Source organism: Meles meles, chromosome 6 (genome assembly GCF_922984935.1).
Source record: "Meles meles chromosome 6, mMelMel3.1 paternal haplotype, whole genome shotgun sequence".
NCBI lineage: Eukaryota > Metazoa > Chordata > Mammalia > Carnivora > Mustelidae > Meles > Meles meles.
Window position 1 is genome coordinate 50,963,274 of NC_060071.1, and position 6,285 is coordinate 50,969,558.

Here is a 6,285-nt window from a genome sequence, read left to right on the forward strand (position 1 = left end):
TTCCTGGAAGACAGGGAAGGGGTAGTTATGAAGGGCTATTTCTCTTCCTCCAAGGCTATAGAAAACTGATCCCCAGTGAAGAGGAAAGGCACAGTGGGGCAGGGGTGTCCACACCTCCGCCCAGTCCTCTTCCCAGGAGAAATCTGCCCAGGAACCTTGAGTGCCCTGGGCTTTGTGACCCTGCCTCGGGGGTCATGGAGTGGCCCTGTGGATTCCATGACTCGGGGGTCCCCCTCTCGGCTGCGGAGTCAGGATTGGCTGCACCGATGACCTTGCTGCATGCGGTAAAAGGCCCCTGACTGGCTGGGGACCCTGAGCTCTCTATCCTTTTGGCGGGAGAGGGGGCCTCTGTCTCCTTAAGACTCAAGGTGGTAGAGGGCCTGCTTTCTTCTCCACGGGGGAGGAGTAGAGCCTGTGTGCAGAGCTGGGGAAAGGCTTTAGCTTAGAAGAAGCTAGGACAGCCGGTTCTGGGTCTCACTGCTGACCCTCACTCGCTGTGTGATCTTAGACCAGTTCCTTGCCATCTCAGATCTAACCTTAAAGTGAGCAGTGTCGATCAGATGATCTCTGCTATTCCTCCCTGATGGAGATTGTGTATTATTTACTGTTTCTCATGGTTCCTGAGTTGAGGCAGGGGCATACATTTGGTTTAGAGTGATTTTCTCTACTGTAATGTATTCCTGTTGGGGTGTGTGTGTGTGTGTGTGAGTAAGTAAGATTTGAACCAGATGTTCTTATTTCATGTGCAAAGTTATAAATGGCCCCCATTGTCCTGCAGCTGGGGACACAGAGCAGAGATTTCATACAGACGCCAAATGTGTCTTAAAGTTCAGTTAAACCCCAAGCTCAGGGGACCAAACCACAACCCTCTTGGCCAAAGCCAGGCTCCCTCCACGTTGTACTTCCCGAAAACTTCCCTGTGTCTCTGAGGAGCTTTGAGGTCCCAGCATTGTGGATCTGCCCCAAGCCCATCAAGGCCAAATCCTGGGGGAGCACAGAGGAGCTAGACGGGGGTCAGGGTGGACTTCCGTAAGGCCCCAGTTGTGCAGACAGTGTCTGCTGCTGGTAGGTGCGGTGAGAGTGGATGGGTCTTCAGAGATTTTGCTGGAAGCCCTCTGAAAACCAGCGCCTTTCCCAACTTTAGCTGCCTCTGGCCTTGCCCCATGTCATGGCTGTTAAGCCCACTGCTCTGGGCAAAGGGACCTCTCGAGAAGCATCCTCCCAGACTTGTCTGAAAACGGGGTCCAGAGAAGGTACGTAGCTTGCCCGTGGTCACACAGCTGGTCAGGGAGTTGGATGAGCAGCACCCAGAGCCCAAGCCCACAGACAAGAGTCTGTGCTTGTCCTACAATATTATGGACCAGCGCCTTGTTAGGGCTCTGACTTGCCAGAGGACTTGGGCCCTATTACTGAAACTCTCTCCCTGGAGGTGGCTCTGTTTCTCACTTGGGCAGGGTCAGGGATGTCCTACGAAGCCAGGTAGAAGAATCCCAGGAGCAGGGGAAGGGCTCCCAGTGTACCAGGACATGAGCCTGGCAAAGGGTCAGGGAGGGGATGAGTCCTGTTGGGCACGGGGACTGTGGGTGGAATGGGGGTCTTGCCTAGAGGGACACACTGGGAGGCCAGGCTGCCCACCTTACTTCCTTCTCCCCGCCTGAGGTCGTGGGTCTCTCTACGGCCCCGCCCTCCAATCTGATCTTGCGAACCTGTGGTTTGCATCCGGAAGTTCCTCATGGCTGCAGGGAGCCTCTCCTAGAGGCTTACCTCTCCTGATCACAGAGAGCTGTCCAGCTTACCAAGTATTTTGGATCATTTTTTAAAATTTCTATCTCCCCATGCCTCCTTGAGATGAACAGGAAAGGCATTATCATCCTGATCTCACCGCCGCAGGGAAGGGACCCTGTGGAACATAGCCCAGCCCCCTCACTCTATAGTGGCAGATGGTGAGGCCCAGAGAGAAGTCACTTGCCCAAAGCCACACAGGTAATGAAGAACAGAGCTGGGAAAAGAAATGAACTCTTCCGGCGTATGGATGGCATTCTTGCTGATGTGCTATCTGACCCAGGGGCCGGGGAGGCGGGCGGCGAGACCCTTAGGGTCCCCACCCCCAGAAGATACCGTTTAAAATGAATCCCCTTCACAGTATTTCTTCTAACATCTGTCTATCCCTTGTGGAAGTCAGTTAAACAGGACGCAAGAGAAAAGATTGTGCCATGATTCTGACCCTGCTTCCTCCACTGGGTTGTGTGTTGGGAGGAGGCTGCTGGGGAGAGAGGGGGAAGGGATGAGGGCTGTGAGTGCGGCAGCTGGCCTCTGTTCCCATGGTGCCCTGTGGCCACGTGGTTGGGAGTGGCTGACCCACGTCCTTCTCTTTTCCATCCCCTTCTCTGGCCCCTGCCTGTGTTTATTGATGGCCGCCCTACTCCTCCGTGGCCTACAAGAACCCTCTTCAGCAAGGATGCATTTAATCACAAAGGGAGGGCAGAAAAAGTGGACCCAGACATTTTTTAATAACTAGCAGCCACAAAGAAGACTGAAACAAATTGACTTTTATCAGCAGATTCCTCCATTACCCAGAAAATGTCATTATCCTGCATCTGCCACTTGAGCTTTCTGCTTAATAGAATATTGACGGAAACACACACACTTCCAAAGTCCAGCCAGAGGAGCAGAAGAGGAAAAGCCCCAATAAACCAGAACTACAAGAGACCTTGCTGAAGTTTTACTCTCTCTGATAGATTTTGGAGAGCAGCTGGGGAGGAAAAAAAAAAAGTAATCGAGTGCCAGGTTGAGGTCCAACTTGAAGCAATAGTTTTGTGGACGAGCTATATGAATGAGAAGTGTGGAAGGATTTACCATGAAGACCCACCAGGATCTTCATACAGGCTCAAATTATCCCATGGTGTGCACCAGACCTGGACGCCATCTTGGGGCTCGGGTCCTAGCAAGGAGAGTGTGTCCTTGAGAAATTCTGATTCAGTTGAGAAATTTCTCTTCCACTGTGTAATTTGACATCTTTGATAACGTACTCTCTTCCTTTCTTCCTCCCCTGTCCCTCACCGCAAGAATGAGCCATCTGAGTGAATGGACTTCATAAGCCACTCACCACAGCCACACCCGACCAGAGACCCTGCCCTTTGAAGTAAGTAGGCAACCATCTTGAGCTCAGTTTTCTTCCCCAATATGACCCTGAGCATTCACTGGCTCCCTGTTGCCTTTAGGAAAAAGCTTTGACTTCTTTGCATACATCAGGTTGGGACCCAGGTTATCTTTCCAGCTTCCTCTCCAACAAGTCCATGTCATCCACCATCTGCCCCAGCCCAGATACCTTGGCTTTGGCCTTGGCTGCCTTCCTACTAATTTATTCAAATTCTTATTCAAATTCTTCTCAAAACCTATGAGGGTCAGAGAAAAAGATACTCAGTGAAATCTTCTTTCCCTCCCCTAACCACAGTGATTCTTTCCTGCCCTGCCTGCAACATGGATCCCCTGGGGGTACCTTTTCACACTTGCATATTACAAGTGTGACCAATTTATTTTTTTTTAAGATTTTATTTATTAGAGAAAGAGGGCATGCGTGTGACCATGGGGGAGGGGGAGAGAGGGAGAGGGAGAAGCAGACTTCCTGCTGAGCAGGGAGCCAGATGCAAGTCTCGATCCCAGGACCCGGTGATCATGACCTGAGCTGAAGGCAGACACTCAACTCACTGAGCCACCCAGGTGCCCCCAAGTGTGACCAATTTAATCCATTGTCTGCATATATCCTTTTTCTTCAACCATGTAATACAAATAATGAATTTTCTGAGTGAAAGTATGAACGAATTTAACATAAGTCCTTCCGCAGGTGCCCCCACAGCAAGGCCGAAACAAAATGATTTGCTCGGGGGTGGGGGGGGTGGGGGGGGTCTGCAGTTCAATAGTCCTTACCAAGAAAGGCAAACTGTCATAACACTCTATTCGTAGCCTGAAGGTTGGCTCATTGAACTGGCCACCTTCATTGGGGTTGTTAGCACATCAAAGCTGTGTTTATTGAACCTGGAAAGATGTCAGATTGTGCTTAACTTCTTCAAACTTCTCCAGAGCTAGGTGATAACATCTGCTTTCTTTTCAAGAGAAAGAGTTTCCTTTCCCTGAACACACAATATCTTTGTTCCTTCTGTTGACTAAGATGTCAAGCTGCCTTGAGTTATTTAAAGAGACAGAAAATGTCTTTGTTCCTCAGTGATAGTCCCCCTGGATTCCTTTCACTGACAGTAAACAGCTTCACCATTATAAGATGTCTTTGCTTGCTTTTAAACTCTACTCATCCACATTCCTTTTCCTGGTTGCTATCTTCCCATGGAATTGCTCTGGCCTTCCTTAAAGTCATTTCTGTGGCTGTCACAATTCTTTGATGTTGATTATGGAACGACCCCAAGCTTTATGTCCCTCTCCCTGGGGGGATCAAACCACCCACCTCCTCCTCATTTTTTAAGGGCTAATGACTCCGTTTTGCAAACATGCCATTTAACCCCCAGCAGTTAGAGTCGAAGGATGTGGCTGCTTTACTGAAATCAGATAAAGGGGTGGCCGCCCGGTAACCACAGAGACAAAAGCACACTTTCCAAGATAATGGGGCCACATCTGGGGGCCTCTGGACCTTCACCTCTTCCTCTTTGTGGAGGTCTTTTGCTTTCTGTTCTAACAAGGATAGGAGAATTTCTGCTGCTGACTTCTGACTTGGGGGAGCCTCAGTTGGGGAAGCAGAGGGGAGGCAGGACTCACCTAAGACATATCTGGTCTAGTAGGTCCGGCACTGGACTGGGGGCTTGCAGGCCCAGGCTTGCACCCTGACTCATGAGCAGACGACCTCCTCTTGGGCCTCAGTTTCCCCAACTATAAAAAGAGGGCAGTTCATTCATTGGTTTGGTTTCCCCAGAAGCTGACCCTGAGTCAAAGATTCAAATATATGTAATTCATTTGGGAGGTGATACCTGGAGACCCAGGTCAGTGGGTGTGGAAGGGAGGCCGAGAGGGAAGGTGTGTTGTCGAGCCGGTCATCACCGTGGGCAACTGAGGGGTCAATCCTGGGTTGGGGACCGGGGGAGCCCGAGTTAGAGCACAGCTCAGCATTCTCCTGCCCAAGTGGAGAGGAAGCTGACAATTTATCAACTACATCCTGATCCCTCCCTAATAGAGGGCTATTTCCAGGGGCATGGGCTCTTGGGCACTCAATGCTTTCCCCCACACTGGCCTACCATGCCTGTGGATATGGAAGCAAGCAGCCTTCCGTGTGGGGGTGAGTTCGGAGGAGGTAGGGGTAGGGCATGGGCAGAGTCCCTGTTATAACTGATCTTTAAATCTCCTCCAGCTCTGAAATGTTGTATGTTGGTGGATTTAGGGACTTAGCATGATAGACGGAACAAAATGACAAGCCTCTGGCCCTTTCTCCAGATTCTAGACCTCCAGGCTGTTCCTGGAGGCCGATACCAGAGCTCATCCCTCACCATTCAGAATGGCCAGTTCAGCTGAAGGCTAGAGGAGAAGGTGATATTCTTAAGGATCCCATCCTACCGTCCTTTCCCAATGAGTCCGGGATACTGACGCACCCTCCCCACCCCAGCTCCGAGATTTTTCATAGTCTACTTCCAAGGTACCATATTTTCTTTGGTTTTCCAATAGGAATCCTCACTGCAGTCAGGCTCTCTGCACTTCTGTGCAGGCCATTCCTGCAGATTTCCAGGGTGTTTCTCATCTAACTCATCTGTAGGAACTCAGGGCCAGATTTCACCTTCTCAGGAAGTACTTCATGACCGCCCGAAAATTAGAAACATCCCTCTTCTCTGAGTGTCTACTGCCTGTGACATTCGTCTAACCCTGTCACCCAAGACTGGCATTTCTCAGAGGGATATACCTAGCCTCCCTCGGATGGAGGACTTGTTCTCTCTGCCACTTGGTTACTTATGTTCCAGGGCCCAGGAAGTGTTCTAGACTTAGGAAATGCTGACATGAAGAATGAGCCAATTAATTCCATTTAACAAGCATTAATCGAGCACCTGGGCAACACAGACCCTGGGCAAGGAGCAATAGGGGGACTCAGATCAGTGCGACACCATTGTGGCAAGTACACAGGAGTTCAGAGTTGAAGTTGTCCTAGGCAACAGAAAGCCCAACTTTGTACGGATGGCCCTTGGCGATTGCCATTCCGGATCCCTTCCTTCACAGAGAGGGGGATCACAGAGGAGAGGTGACTTGCCTAAGGTCACATAGCAAACGAGTGGTGTTACATGTAGGGACTCACCATAG